Source organism: Tursiops truncatus, chromosome 10, assembly GCF_011762595.2.
Source record: "Tursiops truncatus isolate mTurTru1 chromosome 10, mTurTru1.mat.Y, whole genome shotgun sequence".
In the NCBI taxonomy this organism is placed as follows: domain Eukaryota; kingdom Metazoa; phylum Chordata; class Mammalia; order Artiodactyla; family Delphinidae; genus Tursiops; species Tursiops truncatus.
Window position 1 is genome coordinate 88,568,213 of NC_047043.1, and position 23,885 is coordinate 88,592,097.

General features: G+C 37.4%; 1 long non-coding RNA gene across 1 annotated transcript; it reads right to left on the minus strand.

The window, feature by feature from the left end:
- Positions 1 to 768: 768 nt before the first annotated feature.
- On the minus strand, positions 769 to 23,061 carry LOC141279659 (uncharacterized). Its single transcript, XR_012334243.1, has 3 exons — positions 22,983 to 23,061; positions 17,501 to 17,530; positions 769 to 827 (listed from the first exon to the last, which is right to left on the minus strand). It is a non-coding gene; the product is annotated as an uncharacterized lncRNA (long non-coding RNA).
- Between the last annotated feature and the right edge of the window lie 824 nt (positions 23,062 to 23,885).

Sequence of the window (23,885 nt, forward strand, 5' to 3'; positions counted from 1 at the left end):
TGTGGCACACAGGCTTAGTTGCTCTGTAGCATGTGGGATCTTCCCAGACCAGGGATCGAACCCGTGTCCCCTGCATTGACAAGTGGACTCTTAATCACCGTGCCACCAGGGAACTCCCCTGGTAATCCTTTTCAACACTGCAGTATTTTAGAACTGCCTTATCTGGAAAGGCTTTCTTATAGTTTTTCCAAATCACCTGTCATGATATATGCCCCTTACTACTCTTCCCATCATTAGAGTAGAGGAAAAGCTATTCTTCACTCCTGGATTTTACTTTTATGAAGTTACATCTCAAACTTCCCTCCCAGAGAAGACATACAATTTATTTGAGGACAAAGGAATCCATAACTGAGATTTAATTTTTTCTGCAAACCTGAAAATATATTTATGCTTTGGTATTTCTCTTAGGTAATAGGAATGAAAATTTCCTAGCAAAAGATCATCATTTAAGTGGCTGTAGGAGAAAAATACTTCACGTCTGTGCAAACAGTAGTAAGTAGCATTTGATAAAATACATTCTCACCTTCCTAAGCTATTTTTTCCCTCCTGTTATGTGCTTAAAATAGCAAACCATTGGTGTTCAGTTTTTTCAACTTACCAAGTGATCCTGAAGGTCCACAACTTATGAATATTATTCCCTTCTTCTGGTGCATGAATTTGAATCCTGAGTGCTTCAGGGTGGGTAAGTGCACAGTGACTCACTTAGAAGGTGACTAGTCAGCACCAGCAACAAGCCCACATGAAGACATAATTTCAAACATGCATTTGCTTCTTCTTTGCATTTTTAATATGGGTCTTCTCTGAATTCGTTCTGGATTATCCACTGCCTAAGTGGAAAGAGAGGATGGTTAGAGCACAAATGAAAAAGAAAGATTCAGTGTTTAGCTTCTGAGCTCCAAAAGAGGACTTTCAAGCTCATTTTGAGGACAATCTTTGCACAAAAGCAGTTAATTTGCCAAACCCTGGCTCTCTGAAAAGAATGAACGAATATATATCTATATTGATATACACTGGAGTTTCTTCTATAATGAGAGAAAACTTGTGTTCTACAAAATCACATACTAAAATAACTGTATACTTTTAGAAAATAACTGAAGGCAGAGCACTAAAACCTATGTAACTTTGTAGCCAAAGTACTAATAAAAGCAATAATAATCTTAATATAAATATTATCAGAGTTAAATCTCAACTGGCCTTGACACCTAAGGTGAAAATCCATCAGTTTTTTTCCAAGGTTCATGCCTCTTCCCCCAAGATAAACTTACTTAGAGGGATATACTCCCAATTGAGACCAGTTTTATCAAAATTAAAAATGTCACAGTGTGGACTTCCACCTCAGTTTTTTCTAAACAAACAGGAAATATCTCTGCAGATTCATTTGCATTTGCAGTTTTGGCAGAGACATTATGGAAAGCTTAGCAGTTCTTAAAGCCACTAAACCAGCTAGTATTTGCACTAATAGAAAGCACTTATGTAGTATTTCCTACTTCCTGAAGGTTTCTCTTTTAATTCTGGGAAAGCATGTCCCAGACGGCTTCAAAATATTGGCATGTTGGGAAAATCAAGCACAGACTAATGCAACTTCCACATTTTATTAGTATTTTTCTGCTATATGTGAATTGTATGTGATCTAGTTTACATTATAGAAATACACATTGTAACAGAAAGGACACACAAACACACATACATATATATACACACAACCCTCCACATATATCATACATATATGTAAGTCACATATGCACTGTGAGAAGCAGATGCCTCACTGAAGAGATTTAGTGGAAGAAACACCTGTGATGGAGAAAGGGAGAAAGCATAGGAGGAGGCAAAATCTTCAGACCACAAAGCAGGTCTGAAACCTATGAAAGGAGAACGTGGAGGAAGGATTGGGTAGGAAGAGCCTCAGACCACAGCTTGGGTCTGAAAAATTTTCTGCCAGAACAATGGGGCATCCTTAAGCAAGCTGCCTGTTAGCAGAATCCTTCACTGAGCAGGAATCCAACCGGCACTAGAAGCCCACCCTCCTTTGTCACTGCGGGGAGGCAACCCTTGGTACGTGAGGCTTCCAAGTTCTCTGGATTGGCAGCTTGAGACTCTCAGTCAGCTGCTCCCCGCAGCAAGTTCTCTTCAAAGAGATCTGAGTAGCGCAAATCCATGGCTTCCTCAACACTTACATACTCTCTGTCCCTCAGCCTCCCACACTTTTTGTCCAAATTGGAAAACTCTAATATAGCAGGACACAAAGGTTACCCATAACCACTACACTGAAAAGCAGATAGAAAAAAAATATTTCTTGTTGAACAAAGTACAAGAAGAAGGAACATGAAGAGGATGCTTTTAAAACCTCCTTGGATTCAGAAAAACTGAGTTGAAACCACCCAATTTTTGCTCAAGAGAGCAACTGATTTCACAGCTGGTGTCAGAGATGACAGCAGGACCTGAGCCTTGCTACAAAAACCCATCCATCATGATTTTAATGGATTCTACACATTGCCCCCAAGAGAGGAGCTATGTTAACCACACTCACCCTGGTTTCTGAGAAGAGAATACCTGTAACAGCAGCTTGAATTTTGATATTTTAGTAGAAATGCTGCCCCCATACTGTCTTTACAAAGTCTACCAACAGCTAAATATTAGGCAACCTCCTTACTCAAATGGCCCAGGAGACTTGCTATGGTGGGCTTTAGACTCATGGGTCTGGTGGGGTTGGGAGGAGCATTGGTATGGAAGGAAAACACCCCCCACCAAATAAACTCTTTACCTTGGTGCAATTGAACAAGAACACCTTGACATTCCTCTCTATAACCCTCTGTTTCTTCTCAGAGTTGGCCATGAATTGAAGTGGCAGAGGGGGCTTTCGGCCCCATCAAACGGGACACGCACACCTGAGCTGACCCATAACACTCATTTATGTTACCTCTCTTGTCCTTCTAGACATCTGTGTCTATGAAATAATCAAAAAGTATGTAATCCAAATGGAGCTGCATTTTTCTTTCCTTTTCCCAGAAGTTTGTCCTTTATAATTATATTTGGATTGAGTTAAATATTAAAGATCACATTCCCAGAGCACACATCCTTGCAAAAACTGATCACAGAACTGCTGCTTAGTGGGACTAGACTAATATTTAAATTTTCTGCACAATGAAGGTAACTTACACATATTTAATTGAGAATTTGTGGAATTTGACATCCTAAAAAAAGTTCTTAGTTTAGAGGATGAATAAAAACCTAATATGCTATTAAAATTTTTTTCTACCTTATTATGGTATTATACAGAGAGAAGCAAAACTGAAAACTACCTTGTTTTCAGAAAGAGAAGGTTGATATTTGTTGTGTATGTTGTTGTTGTCATCAATAACCAATGAAAACTATGCTGGAAGTTTTAAGACATTGAGATAGCCAAAAGTTAGTTAATACACAGCTGCCTTTCCAATCCTCAATTTAATTTTACCTTCATCCCCATTTTAGCATCAAATCCTGGGAATCTTCAGTTCAGACACCTTTGCAGGTGCTACACATAACTAACCTTTCAATAAGATTAACTGGCAGACTGTGACATTTGATGTGTGATAATGCAAGGCTTTGTGAATTTTAAATGAGTCTGCAGATGAAGTTGGATACAATAAAGCCTTCTTAAAATATAATTTGAGGACCAGCCACTAGCAAACATTAATTGTAGGAACTTCTAAAGATATAAGCATAAAAGAGTTAATTTGTGGAGGAGAGTCAAATATTTGGACATATTTCATGGGGTGTTTTAAATAAAAGGATTTCTACAGATGGGGTAACTTTAACTGCCATCATTATTATGCCACACTTCATACTGAACACTTACTGGGGGAGAGAAAATGGTGCAATAATCTTCCTTTAACACTGAAAAAGTAATAGTAACAACAACAGAAGTAGCAAGGACTGATTGAAAAGAGTTTTTCCAGGTACTGTCTTAAGGACTTTATGTATATTAATTCCATCCCCATAATTACCCAATCATCCAGCTTCTTTTGAGTATTCATTTTAGAGATGAAGAAACTAAAACCCAGAAAGATTAAAAAACTGGATCAAAGGGGTGCAACAGAAAGTCTCATTCAGTCTGTTCCTCTGGTTCCAGGGCTGATCTTTTTAATCCCTGAACAAGGTGTTCCCCAAATTTTCCTGAGGTAAGGAAAGAATCTTCCCTACAGATTCTGATTTAGTAATTGCTTGGGAATGCGAGTTAGTTCAGGCAACCCGGAAAGCAGTGGCCAACTTTATAGGGCCACATAGCTAAGAAGTTTACCTCCAGAAAGATAATCCTAACACTCACTTCAAATCAGGGCAAAAGATAACCATTTCAATATATAAACACAGAAATCATTTCTGACTGAGGTTTGAGGGATGTTTACTTCATTAGGGACTAGCCAGGTTTATAACAGAAAAATATTTAAGAATATCTTTTCAGATTTACATAATTTTTATTTTCTATTTCTATTCTATATGCCAAGAAATTATAGATGTGTCTCTCAAATATATATTATCTGATAAAATCCTCACATAAGTCCTGGGTTGATGTCTTTTAATTCCCGTTTTATAGGTGAGGAGGAAGGTATATTTGATTAATTTCAAGCAGGAATAAGAAATAATTCACCCGAGTGATCCCTTGTTTTAATTTATTCAATGTTAAGGAAAAGTCAAACAGTGCACCTCTAGGTGGCAATTTTGAAAATGCATTGTCACCATCCACTATAATCCATGCTTGGCCCTTCCCATACCAGCTACTCTTACACTGCCGACCTCCACTCACCATGCTTAGCAGAGCCTCAACCAACCAGCCAATTAAGAGTCCACTAATACAATGGACAGATACTGCCCAATTGTTTCATGCAAAGCAGAAGAAATCTGTGTTTAAAATAGACAAACAATAACCATAGTTGAGAACTCTGACTCTAAACTAGCACTCTACAGAGAAGGATTAGCAGTCATGTAAAGAATAAAAATTTTTTGGATGTCCCTGGGTGCAGTGCATAAGAATCCGCCTGCCAATGCAGGGGACACGGGTTCAAGCCCTGGTCCGGAAAGATCCCACATGCCTCAGAGCAACTAAGCCCATTCTCCACAATTACCGAGCCTGTGCTCTAGAGCCCACGGGCCACAACTACTGAGCCCGCGTGCCACAATTACTGAAGCAAGTGTGCCTAGAGTCCATACTTCGCAACAAGGGAAGCCACCTCAATGAGAAGCCTGCACACCGCAACAAACAGTCCCCACTCGCCACAACTAAAGAAAGTCTGCACACAGCAACAAAGACCCAACACAGCCAAAGATAAATAAATTTTTTAAAAAAGAATAAAATTTTTTAAATTATATTTTATATTTAATAATCAAGACAATGCTCAACATGGAAAAATCAGAAGGTTTGTTTAAGTAGAAATATAAAAATGAAAATCATTCATGGGTGAAGATACAAAAGGTAGCCATTGTTTAATACTTAGTATACTTCATTATTTCATGGATAGGATATGTTCTGCACACAGAAATACATGGGAAATTGTGTCGATACTGTTTATTTTAAATTTTACAAGTGAAGAGAAGGATATATTTGTCATGCAGGTATAGAAAAGAAATCCTTTCACCAATTGACCCCTTGTTTTAATTTGTGCCAAAGAAGAATGAATATTTTTAACAAAAAAATTAATTCACATACCATAAAAGTTACCCTTTAGAAGTGTAAAATTCAGTGAAAATATTTTTAAACACCAAAAAGTAACTCGCTTGTTTATCAACACCTTTTCATGTTGCTAACTGTGTTCTACATTGTCAGTGCTTTTAAAAAATGCTTTCATACTATTCCATTGATGGTATTCCAATATTTTATTTCATTAATTCCAATTTTTAAGACATTTAGTACGTATCATGTTTTTGCCTTTAGATACAATATTTAAATGAATATCTGTGTAGCATAATCTATTTTTAAAATAACCATCCTTATTACTTTATTATGCATTCTTATGCATGAATCACTGTCCCAAAGGTTTACACATTTTTAACCTAAGGGGAATAATGTTATAGTCTTAGATTCCATTTTCAAAACTGTCAGAGACTTCTGGCAAAAATGAGAAAATACGCATTTATAAAATAGATGAAGTGATGTTAGAAATATGAATTTATGTTGATTATTTTATAATATGTAGAGAATAGGTACCTTGTAATATCCAATAATACTTTAGAGCCCAGTATTTAACAGTAAAGGTTATGTATGGTGTTAGGAGAGTTAGGATGAATCTAAATTTTGGCTCTGCCACTAACTAATTGGCTGATCTTGAGCAAGATCCTTGTTTGACTAAGTTCTACTTTTCTCATGGACAATATGAATAGAAAACAAGGCCATTTCTGGAACATAACAAGCACTCTAAAACTTGTAGGGGTTTTTTGTTAAATCTTAGTAGTAATAATCATAGGCATACAGTTAATATTGAAATACATGCTTTCCAAAGATAAAGCTATATTCTGTAAGCCTTCTTTTTATATTACGCTTAACACGAAGGATCTCTTGGAACAAATCCAACCACTATTTTACATTCTTTTTTCATGAGCCAGTTCTCCACATGATGAATGCAACTTTTGTGAGTGAACTATTAGGAGTTAATATAGCAAAAAGGAAAGAAAAATTTTAAGTATGGCCTGATAACTTTAATATGCGTGAAAAGACATGCTTTCTAATACAGAAGCAGAAAACCAAAAGAAGATAACAGATTGATATGAAAATATTACTTCATGAGATGAAAGGATGATGAATGTAAAAAGAAACACTTGCAAGGAAACCAAAACATACTAGATGACTTAGAACACCATCAGAGGCAGGACTGAAAAGAAATATCAGTGCTGTAAACTAAGTCAATGACATAGGGACATATGTTGGCCACTACTGTATTTAATTTTTTAAAACCTATGTCTATATGCAATTGGCTTTTAATTCAGTTATTTTAGATTATCCTTATCTCAGTTTGGCATTAGAACTATGTGACTTCATAAAATGAATTTATAAATGTACCATTTTCCTGTAAATTCTGGAAAAACTCATATAAGATAGACTCTGAAATTTTGGTAGAACTCACTTCTGAAGCCACCTGAGGGTGATGATTTTTCAAGCGGGAAATTTTAGACCATCACTTCAGTGTCTTTATTTATTTATTTATTTTTATTTTTGGCTGCTTTGGGTCTCCATTGCTGTGCACGGGCTTTCTCTAGTTGCGGTGAGCAGGGCTACTCTTCATTGCAGTGTGCAGGCTTCTCATTGTAGTGGCTTCTCTTGTGGAGCTTGGGCTCTAGGCGCGCAGGCGCAATAGTTGTGGCTCGCAGGCTCTAGAACGCAGGCTTGGTAGTTGTGGCGAACGGGCTTAGCTGCTCCATGGAATGTTGGATCTTCCAGGACCAGGACTTGAATCTGTGCCCCCTGCATTGGCAGATGGATTCTTAACCACTGCACCACCAGAGAAGCCCACTTCAGTGTCTTTTATAGGTTTTTATTTGTTCAACATTCTATTTATTTGGTGGTTAAATCTGGTAATTCACAGTTTTCTAGAAGGTTATCAATGTATTCTAGGTGTTAAAATTTATTGGTGTAACTAACTAATCAAATATTTAAAATTTTAATATATACTGGTTTTCTTTCCTTTCTGCACTCTGCAAAATATTCACATCTGCTTTTTCTTTTCCCTTGATGAGTCATGTCCAAGGTCTGTCTATAATACAGTATTCATAATCATCTCTTTTGCTTTTTGTCATTTCAAGCTATGGTATTAATTTTTGCATTTACTGATTTTTTAATATTTTATATAACTTTAATATTAGCTTTTTTGATATTTGTTTTGTTTGTTTCCTTCCCTGTTGTTTTCTCTCTCAGTTTTAATTTAAAAGTTTAATGCAAGGGGCGCCTTCAAGATGGCGGAGGAGTAAGACATGGAGATAACCTTCCTCCCAACAAATACATCAAAACTATACCTACATGTGGAACAAATCCTACAGAACACCTACGGAACACCAGCAGAAGAACTCAGACTTCCCAAGAGGCAAGAAAATCCCCACATACCTGGGTAGGGCAAAAGAAAAAACGAAAAACAGAGACAAAAGAATAGGGATGGGACCTGCACCTCTGGGAGGGAGCTGTAAAGGAGGAAAACTTTCCATACACTAGGAAGCCCCTTCACTGGTGGAGACAGGAGTGGGCAGGGGGGAAGATTCGGAGCCACAGAGGAGAGCACAGCAACAGGGGTGAGGAGCGCAAAGTGGAGAGATTCCCTCACAGAGGATCAATGCCGACCAGCACTCAACAGCCTGAGGCTTGTCTGCTCACCTGCCGCAGTGGGTGGGGCCTGGGAGCTGAGGCTCAGGCTTCAGAGGTCAGATCCCAGGGAGAGGACTGGGGTTGGCTGCGTGAACACAGCCTGAAGGGGGCTAGTGCACCACAGTTAGCCAGGAAGAGGTCTGGGGAAAAAGCCTTGAACTGCCTAAGAGTCAAGAGACAATTGTTTTGGGATGCACGAGGAGAGGGGATTCAGAGCACGGCCTAAATGAGCTCCAGACATGGGTGTGAGCCGCAGCTATCAGCGCAGACCACAGAGACGGGCATGCAATGCTAAGGCTGCTGCTACAGCCACCAAGAAGCCTGTGTGCAAGCACAGGTCACTATCCACACCTCCCCTCCCGGGAGCCTGTGCAGCCAGTCACTGCCAGGGTCCCGGGATCCAGGGACAACTTCCCCGGGAGAAGGCATGGTACACCTCAGGCTGCTGCAACGTCACACTGGCCTCTGCCGCCACAGGCTCGCACCGCATTCTGTACCCCTCCCTCCCCCCGGCCTGAGTGAGCCAGAGCTCCCTAATCAGCTGCTACTTTAACCCCGACCTCTCTGGGTAGGGAACAAACACCCTCAGGTGACCTACACGCAGAGGCGGGTCCAAATCCAAAGCTGAACCCCGGGAGCTGTGCGAACAAAGAAGAGAAAGGGAAATTTCTCCGTGCAGCCTCAGGAGCAGCGGATTAAATCTCCACAATGAACTTGATGCACCCTGCATCTGTGGAACACCTGAATAGACAATGAATCATCCCAAAATTGAGGCAGTGGACTTTGGGAGCAACTGCAGACTTCTGGTTTGCCTTCTGCATCTAATTTCTTTCTAGTTTTATGTTTCTATTAGTTTATTATTTAGAACTTATTAACACTGGTAGATTTGTTTATTGATTTGGTTGCTCTCTTTCGTTTTTTATTTTATTTATATATATGCTTTTTTTTTCCTTTTTCTCTTTATGTGAGTGTGTATGTGTATGTTTCTTTATGTGGTTTTGTCTGTATAGCTTTTTTTCTTGCTATTTGTCCTAGGGTTCTGTTTGTCTGGTTTTTTTTGTTTGTTTGTTTGCTTAGAATAGTTTTTAGCTCTTGTAATCATTGGTGGATTTGTTTTTTGGGTTGGTTGCTTTCTTCTTTCCATCCCTCTTTTTTTAAATTACTTTTTATTTTCTCATTTTTAATATTTTTTTTCCATTTTAAGAACTTCTAAATTTTATTTATTTATTTATTTACTTACTTACTTATTTTTCTCTCTTTTCTTCTGAGCCATGTGGCTGACAGGGTCTTGGTGCTCTGGCTGGGTGTCCAGCCTGAATCTCTCAGGTAGGAGAGCCTAGTTGAGGACATCACTCCACCAGGGACCTCCAGCCCCACGTAATATCAAACGGCGAAACAACTCCCAGAAAACACCATCTCAATGCTAAGACCCAGCTCCACTCAACAATCAGCAAGCTACAGTGCTGGACACCATAGGCCAAACAACTAGCAAGACAGGAACACAAACCCATGCATTACCAGAGAGATTGCCTAAAATCATAATAAGTTCACAGACAAAACACAGCACCGGACATAGTCCTGCCCACCAGAAAGACAAGACCCAGACTCAGCCACCAGAACACAGGCACCAGTCCCCTCCACCAGGAAGCCTACACAACCCACCGAACGAACCTTACCCACTGGGAGCAGACACCAAAACAATGGGAACTACAAACCTGCATCCTATGAAATGGAGACCCCAAACACAGTAAGTTAAGCAAAATGAGAAGACAGAGAAATACACAGTAGATGAAGGAGCAAGGTATAAACCCACCAGACCTAACAAATGAAGAGGAAACAGGCAGTCTAACTGAAACAGAATGCAGAGTAATGATAGTAAAGATGATCCAAACTCTTGGAAATACAATGGAGAAAATACAAGAAACGTTTAACAAGGACCTGGAAGAACTAAAGAGCAAACAAACAATGATGAACACCAAAATAAACGAAATTAAAAATTCTCCAGAAGGAATCATAGCAGAGCAACTGAGGCAGAAGAACGGATAAGTGATCTGGAAGATAAAATAGTGGAAATAACTACCACAGAGCAGAATAAAGAAAAACAATGAAAAGAATTGAGGACAATCTCAGAGACCTCTGGGACAACATTTAATGCACCAACATTCAAATTACAGGGGTTTGAGAAGAATAAGAGAAGAAAAAAGGGACTGAGAAAATATTTGAAGAGATTATAATTGAAAACTTCCCTAATATGGGAAAGGAAATAGTCAATCAAGACCAGGAAGCACAGAGAGTCCCATACAGGATAAATCCAAGGAGAAACATGCCAAGACACATATTAATCAAACTACCAAAAAGTAAATACAAAGAAAAATATTAAAAGCAGCAAGGGAAAAGCAACAATTAACATACAACGGAGTCCCCATAAGGTTAACAGCTGATCTTTCAGCAGAAACTCTGCAAGTCAGAAGGGTGTGGCAGGACATATTTAAAGTGATGAAAGGGAAAAAAAACTACAACCAAGATTACTCTACATAGCAAGGATATCATTCAGATTTGACGGAGAAACTAAAAGCTTTACAGACAAGCAAAAGCAAGAGAATTCAGCACCACCAAACAAGCTCTACAACAAATGCTAAAGGAGCTTCCCTAGGCAGGAAACACAAGAGAAGGAAAAGACTTACAATAAAAAACCCAAAACAATTTATAAAATGGTAATAGGAACATAAATATCAATAACTTACCTCAACATAATAAGGCCATTTATGACAAACCCACAGCCAACATCGTTCTCAATGGTATAAAACAGAAACCATTTCCACTAAGATCAGGAACAAGACAAGGTTGCCCACTCTCACCACTGTTATTCAACATAGTTTTGGAAGTTTTAGCCACAGCAAACAGAGAAGAAAAAGAAATAAAAGGAATCCAAATCGGAAAAGAAGAAGTAAAACTGTCACTGTCTGCAGATGACATAATAGTATACATAGAGAATCCTAAAGATGCTACCAGAAAACTACTAGAGCTCATTAACGAATTTGGTAAAGAAGCAGGATACAAAATTAATGCACAGAAATCTCTTGCATTCCTATACACTAATGATGAAAAGTCTGAAAGAGAAATTAAGGAAACACTCCCATTTACCACTGCAACAAAAAGAATAAAATACCTAGGATAAACCTACCTAAGGAGACAAAAATCCTGTATGCAGAAAACTATAAGATGCTGTTGAAAGAAATTAAGAATGATACAAACAGATGGAGAGATATACCATGTTCTTGTATTGGAAGAATCAACATTGTGAAAATGACTATACTACCCAAAGCAACTTACAAATTCAATGCAATCCCTATCAAACTACCAATGGCATTCTTCACAGAACTAGAACAAAAAAAATCACAATTTGTATGGAAACACCAAAGACCCCGAATAGCCAAAGCAATTTGAGAATGAAAAACGAAGCTGGATGAATCAGGCACCCTGACTTCAGACTACACTACAAAGTTACAGTAATCAAGACAGTATGGTACTGGAACAAAAACAGAAATACTGATCAATGGAACAGGAGAGAAAGTCTATTGTCACCTTATCTTTGATAAAGGAGGCAAGAGTATACAATGGAGAAAAGACAGCCTCTTCAATAAGTGGTGCTGGGAAAACTGGACAGCTGCATGTAAAAGAATGAAATTAGACCACTCCCTAACACCATACACAAAAATAAACTCAAAATGGATTAAAGACCTAAATGAAAGGCCAGACACTATAAAACTCTTAGAGGAAAACATGGGCAGAACACTCTATTACATAAATTACAGTAAGATTCTTTTTGACCCACCTCCTAGAGAAATGGAAATAATAAAAAAATAAATAAACAAATGGGACCTAATGAAACTTAAAAGCTTTTGCACAGCAAAGGAAAACATAAACAAGACCAAAAGACAACCCTCAGAATGGGAGAAAATATTTGCAAATGAAGCAACTGACAAAGGATTAATCTCCAAAATATACATGCAGCTCATGCAGCTCAATATCAAAGAAACAAACAACCCAATCCAAACATGGGCAGAAGACCTAAACTGACATTTCTCCAAAGAAGATATACAGATTGCCAACAAACACATGAAAGGATGCTCAACATCACTAATCATGAGAGAAATGCAAATCGAAACTACAGTGAGGTATCACCTCACACCAGTCAAAGTGGCCATCATCAAAAATCTAGAAACAATAAATGCTGGAGAGGGTGTGGAGAAAAGGGAACCCTCTTGCACTGTTGGTGGGAATGTAAAATCATACAGCCACTATGGAGAATAGTATGAAGGTTCCTCAAAAAACTAAAAATAGAACTACTATACGACCCAGCAATCCCACTACTGGACATATACCCTGAGAAAACCATAATTCGATAAGAGTTATCTACCACAATGTTCATTGCAGCTCTATTGACAATAGCCAGGACATGGAAGCAACCTAAGTGTCCATTGACAGAGGAATGGATAAAGAAAACACGGCACATATATACGATGGAATATTACTCAGCCATAAAAGAAATGATATTGAATTATTTGTAGTGAGGTGGATAGACCCAGAGTCTGTCATATGGAGTGAAGTAAGTCAGAAAGTGAAAAACAAATACCGTACACTAATGCATATATATGGAATTTTAAAAAGCTGTACTGATGAACCTAGTGGCAGGGCAAGAATAAAGACGCAGACATAGAGAACGGACTTGAGGGCACAGGGTGGGGAAGGGGAAGCTGGGATGAAGTGAGAGAGTAGCAATGACATATATACAGTACCAAATGTAAAACAGATAGCTAGTGGGAAGCAGCCGCACAGGGGGATTAGCATGGTGCTTTGTGTCCACCTAGAAGGGTGGGATGGGAGGGTGGGAGGGAGATGTAAGGGGGAGGAGATATTGGAATGCATGTATATGTATCGCTGATTCACTCTGTTATAAAGCAGAAACTAACACCATTGTAAAGCAATTATACTCCAATAAAGATGTTAAAAAGGTAAAAAAATAAAAAGGGTACATTAAAAAAACAATTTAAGATAAAAAAATACAAGTTTAATGCATTTCATAACTGAAAATCAAGTTTCAGGGTTTTTTCTTTAGTGTATTCAGAGTTATTTTTGTCAGTGACAAGTACTAAATGAATTGCATCTGTCATTTCTCTACTCTGTGTCTTCACTGTCATTCAGCCTGAAATAGTTTGTGTTTTCTCTCTTACCCCAGTAATTATTTTTTTTAAATTTATATCTAATTTTATCTTATTTTGTTATTTGTCTCTAATTTTACTGCAGTGTGGTAAAAGAACGATTATCAGTAGTGGAGCAGCTTTTGTTGTTGTTTTGTTTTATTTTGAGTCTTTGGAATTCATCAAGGCTTTCTTTGTTGTCTAGCAAATGCCTGACTTTTCTGTGAATGGGCCATGGGTGTTCGAAACATAGTTAAGTTTTCTCTGTTGTACACAATGATCTCTCTCTGTGTCTTTCTGTCTATATAATCTACCAACCAAGAGTGATACACACAGACTAGATGACACAATTAATCATGTTATTTGTACTTTGTATCTGTGCATATTTCTATTTGATCATATCAGGTTCCAAGCGGGATTCACTATTATAACTACTGAACTATAATTATTGATTTTGTCTCTCTCATATATATATAGAATTTTAGCATATAATTTGATAGTTTATCTATTTGGGACTATATTGAGATAGGCACAGTAGTGTGCTAGAGACAGTTCACACCATCTCATGAGAGCCAGTTGTTAATTATCAGGAATCTTGTGAGCCAGTGGTCAAACCTAACCATTATTAAATATTAAACTATATTAACTTATGATTAAATGTATTATAGTAAAAGATAAACATTCAAAATTCATACTTCCTAACTATTCTCCTACATTTATAAGAGAAATAATACTTTTACGATGCATTGATCCAGCAGACCCCAATGTATTCAAATGGTCAAATTTAGCATCACTAACAACAGAACAAACTAACAGTAGGTACCTCTGCGGTGATACAATAGAAAGTAATCAACAATACCTACGTGAAAGCATCTATGTCTTTACACTGAATCTAATCTTGAGAAAACAATCAGACAAATGCAAACTGTTAGACTACAAGACAACTAGCCTAGATTTTGAAAACATCAACCTAATGGAAAAAGGAAAGAAAACTGAAACAGAACTGTTCTCAGGTGAAGAGATTAAAAAGGCACGATAAACAGCAGCAAAAAACGATGTGATTTTTGATTATCTAAAAAGAGAAGAGAAGAGAAGAGAGGAGAAAAAAAGAAAAGAAAAGGACAAAGTAGCAAGCCTGAAGGGCTCACACTAACCAATCCTGACATAGGTGTAGTAATAACTGATTCAGGTCAAGAACACTTTTGAATACTAAAACCAATGGGTGTAAAGTTTTTGAGAAACAAAATATTTACAGGGTTGCAAAGATCAACCCATACACTACTAATTAATTCAATTTGCTATAATCTATGCTCTTGAGGTTATTTTTATCTATTATGTCTGTATGATGGGAATGCTAAGTATTGGAGGGTTATTGCACATCCCTTCCCAGCTCTATGTTCAGTGACATCATGATGATAGCTTAAAATCATCCATAATGGAAGTTTTTACATCATCAAATTAACAACTGCTACACATCGGGGCTTGATTTATTGTTTTGTTGATTAGCTAGCCTTACATGTAAATTGCAGATAATATTTTATGAATGTTAAATTTCTTGGATGTGACAATAATATTGTGGTTATGTACGACAATGTCCTTCTTTTGGGAAAGATAAATGCTGAATTATTTTCTGGTGAAGAGGCGTGATGTTTGCAATTTTCAAGTGAGTCAGTAAAACAAACACACTTTTATCTTTTGTGTAAAATCCCCCCCATCACGCACACAGACACATACACACACACAGTCTTTGAGCTTCAGTATAGGAAACTACCCTATAGCTAAGCTTCATCTCTCTCTTCAGCTGTGTGGAAACTTCTCCTTAAGGGAGAGCGCTACCAGCCCATGACCATATGACATCTTTTTCAGATTTAAAAGTTTGCACCACTCTTATATTCAAACAATCAGCATATAGTAAATGATTCATACCATATGGTCTCAATTGTGAGAGAAGAGCATAGTACACCAGGATGAAATGTATAAGCTAAAAGATATTAATTATAGTTATTTTAATTTTGAGATATAAATTATACTCAGTAAATTACAAGCATAGTAAGTGTACAGTGTGATGAGTTTTGACAGTTGTATATACCAGCTCAAACAAGATACAGAAAATGTCTATCATTCCAGAAAGTTCTCTAGTTTGGTTCTCAGTCAATCCTCTTCTTCTTCTCTAGCCCTCTGTAGCCATCTCTCCTAGGTGACTTCCACCAGTAAAGATTATTTTACCTGTTTTTGGATGTAATGTAAATGGAACCACATAGCCTGTACTTGTTTGTGTCTGTTGCTTTCAATCAACATAGCATTTCTGAGATTCACCCATGTCAGTTGTATGTATCAATGTACTGCTCCTGTTTACTGTTGTGTACCATTCTATTATGTCAGTGTAACATAATTTTTAATACATTATCCTATTGCTAGACATATGTATTTATTCTAATTTGTAATTACTGTAAATAAGCTGTCATGAACATTCCTATACATACAAGTCCTTTTGCTGGCAGGCTCCTAATAAATGTACGGAATAAGCAAAGGGCATTGAATGACATCAGGCATATCCCTCAGCATCTTAAATATCACACTTTCATTCTGCTATCAATTTAATACAAAACTCATGCACAACTAGACTGTTCTGAGCTTCATTAATAATGTTTGGTGGTTGTCAGGTGGCATGAAAAAAGTCAATATACCTTACATAGTCTCCCCGCTTTCAACTAGACAAAAGTAACACTTTTTCCCTTCCTTGCTGATTTTTTTTGGTAGCACGATATCATTGCAATGAAATAGAAAAAAGTGGGAACTGGATTACTCTGGATTCTTTTTTATACATAGTTACAACCTAACACTTCCAGCATGTATTTTTAAGTCCTTTAGAAATGATTCTGAACCTTATTATCAGATATTTCAGGAGTCTTATTGCAACTGACCAACAAGCCTCATGAATTTAGCTCTCCTTTGCCGTGATGGCATCAACATGAATAACACTTTTTTGTCAGTAGATGGAAAACAAATATTCTCTAAGAAAATTCACCTATAAATCTTTTCTAAAAGATTTACTCAGTAATCAAACACAAAGGGAATATTTTTAAAACTACACTGGTTCCAGCCTTGAATGCTCACTCCTCGTGGCCTACTTCTATCTTGTGTCTAACACTTCCTAGTATCAGATCCTCCAAAAAGGATTTCCTGACCATTCTGCCTCACTCAGTCAAATTTCTTGCTGCCCAGTATCAGCCGGACCCTGTCAATACCTTAAAATAGCAGCTATCACAGAATGACATTCTCTATTTAAACACCTCTCTCCCAAAGAGAATATAACTATCAGAGGGCAGGAATTGGGTTTTACGTATTCACTTCACTTCAGAGAAAGTTGCTGATCTGAACTCACTCATTCATTTCTCACATGAAGTTTGTAATATAAATTCCACTTTAAAGAGAAGAAAATTAAAACTTTGAGCCTCAACCCAGTCAGGGTCTATACAGCTGGTAACAGCAGGGATAAAACGTGAACCCAGGACCGCCTGACTCCAAAGTCTACACTTTATTTACTACAAGGCATTACAACTTATCAGAGGATTAATACTACTTTGGTCTGCCTCTGATTTGAAGTAATGAGTTGTTAAAGTTAAGACTAGATATCTGATAAAAGATTTGTATCTAGAATTTATAGAACTCTAACAATTCTATAATAAAAAGACCAAAAAATCCAGTTAAAAATGAGCAAAGGATTTGAATACACATTTCACCAAAGATAACACATAAGCAGCTCTGAAGCATACGAAACACTATTCGTTGTTATTAGAAAATGCAAATTAAAACGAGATACTATTTTACATCTACTAGGATGGTTAAAATAGAAAGAAAATAACTGTTGGTGGGGATGCGAAAAACTGGAACCACATCCACTTGTGAGAATGTAACACGGTATGACCACTTTGGAAAACAGTTCGGTAATTTCTTAAGAATTTAAGCATAAACTTACCAGATGATAAGTAATTCCACTCCTAGGAATCTACAAAAGATAAATGAAAATATACGTTGTTAACATAAGGACTTCATAGTGAATGTTCACAGCAGCAGCATTCTTAATAAAAGCCCCAAACTGAAAACAACCCATGTGTCCATCACTGGTGAAGAAACAAAACATCGTACACCCATATGATGAAACACTGTTTAGCAATCAAAAGGAACAAAAACTGATCCTGTGTCTACATGAGTGGACCTTAAAAACAGTATCCTAAGTGAAATAAGCCCGATGTAAACATGATATATATGATTCCATTTATAGGAAATGTCCCTAAAAGGCAAATTTATAGAGATGGAAAGGAGATAAATAGTTGCTTGAGGCTGTGAGTGAGAGTAGGGATTGAAAGCAGACAGGTACAGGGAATTTTTCAGAGTAATGAAAATGCTTGAAAACTGGATTTGTGCCAATGGTTGTGCAACTCCATATATAATTGTGGGAATATATTATTGAATCATATGCTTAAAATGGTGAATGTTATGGTATGTAAATTATGCTTCAATGAAGTGTGGACTCTTGGATGATTTACTTTTTATGAACCATTTTCAACATAAATCTGTCTTTTTTTAGCATTAAATTCGCAGAAGTTCTTCCCAGCAAAACCTATTCTTAGAACTCACTTATCTTCCAAAACTATATCTAACTACTGCTATAACTAGGGTTAAGCAAACTCTTTCTGTAAAGGGACAGATAATAAATATTTTATGCTTTATGGACAAGACTGTCTCTAATGAAACCATTCAACTCTGCTACTGCAGAGCAAAAGCAGCCACAGATCATACGTTAATGAATGGGTGTCACTGAGCTCCAATAAAACTTTATTTAAGAGAACAAACAGTGGGCAAGGTATGTTCTGTGAGCCATATTCAGTTAATAGCTGCTAAAGACTAGTAACTTTTGATCTTCTAGTAAAAACTGAAGTTGCAGTAAATTATATCCTAGAATTTGCAACATGAGGATACAAAGCCCTCAAAGCATTATAACTGTGCTTTGCCTATTACTTCTGACTTGCTCTTTGTTAAAAAAAAAAAAAAAATTACATGATTTCAATTCTAGAATAACAATAGCTATTAATGACTGAATGCTTTCCAGTGGCCAGGCACTGTTCTAAGAAATTTACATTCATTGTTTCTTTTAATTCTATCAACAACCCAAAGTGGAAGCCCCAGAGAAGTTGAGCTATTTTGCCCAAGATAAAGACAGAATGAATTAGACTCAGGAGACATGCACAGGAGGTCTAATTCCAGAGACCACATTTTTCTAAACCCCTATGCTCTCCTGTCTCTAGACATAAATTGGTACCTAACTGTTTTTGAAGAACAAACTGTGGTTTCTACTTTGTTGGATAGGGATGAGTTCCTTCATTGAAGAAGGTGAAAAACATAGGGAGCTCACTACGATATTTGTGAATTCAGACTATGTCCTATTTCTACTTGGAACTAGTAACACTTAATACAAGTAAGATTTCAGATAAGTGGGCTTTGTCCCTAATTAAACCACTTTTTATTTCTCTGATAAAGGAGAACTTAAGTTCAGTTTTTAAAGACACCTTGGATAGTGATTTCAGTCATTAGTTAGAACTGAACTCTCTCTTCAACAGACTTCTTTGGGTCAGTATTTCTTAGGATTGTTGATGTCATATTGTACTTTAATGCCAGCCACCCCCTGCCACCGCTCCCCCATCTATAGATATACGTTATTTACAATATATTCCAAAACAGTGATTTGTTTTGCTAATTCCAGAATGAATGAAATTCAAGAACACCACCAAAATGTCGATTTACTCATTTTGTTTACCAAATGTCATCAGGGAAGCTACTTTGCAAGTCACAGGGGAAATGAAGCATTTCTAATTCAACAAGTCAATCCTGTGATTTGAGGGGCTTGAGGGGAGAAGAAAGAACTGCTTAATGCATTGCATTAGTAAGACAAGCATCCATGAAAATAAAAGGCTATTAAATTGTTCAAATGCAATGCTAAAATAAAAAGCAACAAGTTTGTGGACTGGGGTAGAGTGATTTCAAAGAGAGAGCTGTAATGTTTACAGAGTATTACTATAGTGCTAGACAGGGAATCAAGGTAGAAGCTCATAGGGTATAATTATCATCCTTACTTTTGGGAGGTGCTAAAGCTTTCTGTCCAACTATGATTAGTTTAGAAACTGGAGTAGCCCTACCATACAGGGGAAGTTGACTGGTAAATAATAAATTGTGATAATGACATAATCCTGGAAATTTACAGAGCACTCAGTATATGTCAACTGGATTTCAGCTGGAGGTGTCAAAGGGAAGGTATTAAAACAGGGGGAAATATCTTCAGCCCTGTCTATGTTTCCATCACTTGACTCAAATGCTTGTTTTAAATTTAAATCAAAACAGGGAGTATGGTAAAATGGAAAGTGTTTTGCAATTAGAGCCAGGAGATTTGAGTTCTAATTTTCTCATCTTAAATATGCCAATTATCATCTCTAATGATAATTAGCAATAAAAGCTTGTTATTTTTAATGGAAGATTTAGACTGGGTGATCTCCAAGATTCCTCATAGATGTATCACCCAGGATTTCACTGTGCAATACCGTTTTTAACAAAACATGATTTTACAGACTGTGCTGTTTTCTCCGTAACACCTGAGACACTGCATGTAAGAAGAAAAAGCTCCTTCCACTTTTCTTGATCATATTGTTTCTCCGTACACTCAGGATACATAAGAACATCCAACTCTTTATTGCCCATAATTAGATTATCCTTTAAAAATATTTAATCTCAGACTTGCCTTTTCCCTAACCTCACTAGAATTGATTGATATGTACTGGGGTAGAAAACCTCATGTTTAAATATAGCTTTGGACAATGAATTCATCCTCTCAAATAATAGCACAATGCCTTTGGAAAAGAGTTTTTGAATGATCTGTGGAATTACTTATGAGTATTTATAACCATAGGTTGACTTGATATGATTCTTACATAGACATTTTGTATTATGCTTAAAATAGATTTTTAAAATAGATTAATACAGAACAAAAACATCCTTAATGTACTGTCCCATAGAACAAAATATTCTTGTATGCATCTAGAATCATAAACATAATTATCATAAACAGTACAAAAATAACATTTCTTATTAAGATCTACCTTGAATTATAAAATAAAGACCTTGTTTTTATCCCAAGAGACCCTATGCTACTTGTGTTGAATGATTAATTTTGCAAAATTCAAGCACCACAAAGTTCTCTGCTGGCTGAGGAACTGTCAAAGCCACTATGAAAATATTCCCTTCAACCACCTTGTACGATATCATTATAATTAAACATTGGCAAAAAAAGAACATGTACATTAAAGAGTATACGGGGTGATCTAGGGATGTGACATTTACCATAGCTTTTCTTATCCGTTTCTCAAATTCCACTTTACTGTTGTTTACCTCAGTCAAAAATGTTACCACACTGACATTCCACTTACATATTTTTATCAAGAAAATTCTGCACTTTGTTAATAAAATGTCAACTGCATCCATGCCATCGTGACATGAAAAACTTCAGATTTAATGTAATTATTGTCTTGTTATTGACAAGAATTTCTTTGGTGTCTATATATCTTCTGTTTTTCATTTTAGAGTATTGGGCCCAGGATACGGAAGATGCCTGGCACAAAAGCAAGGGGGATGTAAAAAAAAAAAAAAACAAAAAAAAAAACCCCAGAAACAAATATGACAGATTTTCAAGAGTTGCCTCCACATAGCTTCCCTCCCCATTTTCTTCCTTTCTTGTTAACCTTTTACTTGAGATCATCAAATAAAAACAATTTGCAAATAGCATTTCAGTTAACACTTTAAAAAATCTATTTCTTTCATAGGCCCTTCAGTTGACTATAGTTCCTATGTCTGTTTGGTTCTTTTTTTTCTTATTATATGCCACCAGAAATCAAGAAGTTTCTAGAACTTTGACACACAATTGAATCTCAGTACCTAAGGCCCGAACATTGTCTTTTAGCTGTCTTTCTATATCATAAAATGTGAGTTATAGTTCTTCTAATGACAGAACACAAAAAAGTTTTTTTAAAAGGGAATAATTGAGAGTCTCCGCAAGACATAATTAGCATGTTATAAGGCATTAATTTAGTTCAGTACTGTGTGGAAAAGGTCAAGCCTTCACTTGAACAGGGAAGAGTTCAGGAGACCTAAGGCATAGAGACAAAATGAAAGTGCTTTCATAGTTTTCATTTAGTAAAAAATGTAATCACTATGCGTCAGTGTACATTTCTTTAAAGCAACTATTGTGCAGTTAGAAACTTACTTAGCAACTAGGGAGTTCTAAATATTTTATCATCTAAGTGGGCTGATAAAACTTGTCAGGAGACACAGATCAAAGGTGGCACCTTTAATTCTGCTACATACCAGGCTTGACACTGTTTAGAAGTAGGAAATTTGGGAGTCCCTTCTCAAATGCTCTTAGGAGCTATTTTCTTATCTGTGACCACATTAATGATGGGAATGTGCAGCCAAATTATTGCCTATTTTTATGCGATTTAAATTTTAATTTATTGTATATACTGAAGAAAATATTTTTATATTACTCTGAAAAACCAGCAGATATAGGAATTACCAGAAAAATTGTTTTCTGATATAAACCAGATACTAGAAGAAACTACAACTTCATTTAAACTAGGGATGAACCAGGTGTAAGAACACATTGACTGGTGGGTGCCAATTGCATTATCACCTCTGACAGCTGGAAAAGGGCCAAACTAACCTGAATGATGCTCTAGATTTTAGGTCAACCACGTATTTCTCTCCTCTGGGAACAACTAACTATTTGTATTATTTTCAGAATTATTGACTTAAAATCCATGTTTTTGGATTTTAGCAGGATTGCTAGAAGGTAGGTCAGATAAAACCTGTTCATTCTTTCTAGCCCTGTTCCATAAACTTCAAACCAGGCAACAAACTCTAGAGATTTTATGCATAGATATTTTATTTCTATTAAAAATATTTTGGTTTTAAATTTATTGTAGGCAATACATCTACAAACCTAAATGTAAAAATACCAACTGTAGTTACTATGGTGATAATGTAAATCAGCGCCTCTTCAGACCTCTTTAGCAATTTATGTTCAAGACGAAAAAGGAAACTTCAAGTTTCTTTGACCTACTGAACTGAATGCTTTGCAAATACCAGTTGGAGTTGTATAGACAGAAGTCAACAAACAGTTACGATTAGAGGAGTTGAAATTCTTAGGCATCTGTTGTCATTTAAAGAACTCTAAGCTTAGTTTAGTTGTTTCCTTGAACTCTCATAACATTAAGAAACTTCCAGATTCTGCATTAATGATGTACTCTTCCACCCAGTTATCCTGTTTTTATTTACATATGGCAACCAAATACAGTGATATTTTGCCACTTGTGAATAAGACCACGACAGAAGAAAAAAAGTTTTGAAAAACATACCTTCAATATTTCGGATAAAACTGTCAGTGCTACGGAAGACAGTGAATCTTCACTTTTTGACTCAGCCTCTGCCTTCTCATCTGAGAATATACGTTAGTTTTGAACTTTTTATCAGGTCAATTATCTGTTTCATTAATTTTCCCCCCTGAGGTTTTATCTTGTTCTTTCACTTGGAACATATTCCTCTGTTTCTTCATGTTCCTCGACTCTCGGTGCCGGTTTCCGTGCATTAAGTGAAGCAGCCACCTTGCTGGTCTGGAAGGAGAGGCCTCGTGTAGATGGACTTTATCCTGCAGCCCTGCCCCGGCTCTCGGTTGTCTCTCAGGCTTTGTGACCGTCCAGCAGCCTATTTTATTTTTCGCGGCTCCCAGTGGGTGAGGCTCTGCCCAGCCCTGTCAGCGTCCTGAAGAGAGGGGTCTCAGCCCGTACTGACTCGGCTGACTGGAAGCCCAGCCTCAGACGGCAGCTCTTAAAGAAGCGCACATACGCAGTCCTGTGGGGCCACGCGCAGAAGCCGCCAGAGCCAGGCTGTTTGGAGGTGCCCCCTGTGCGGTAGCGGCAAATACGAGGGCTCCAAAGGAGCGTGGAAGTTCCCGTGCGCGGCACACGGGCGAACTATGCGGGCAGAGGGGCCGCCAAGATGGCGGCACAGCGCCCTGAAGGGCGTCCGCAGCCTCCGCTCGCATCAGACCTGAGCTCCCCTCAGGCGGGAACTCCTCACAGGCAAAGAGGCCTTCCTCAGAAAGATGGGAGCACATTTTAGTCAGCTGTGTGCACTGAGCCCTGGCGGGGGCAGCCTGTGGAGAATTGCGCCTTCCGTGGTTGGTTATGCCACAGCTGCATGGGACTCAGGAAAACAACCCCCCCTGACCCCACCCCCATCTCTGGAGCCTGAGATTCAAG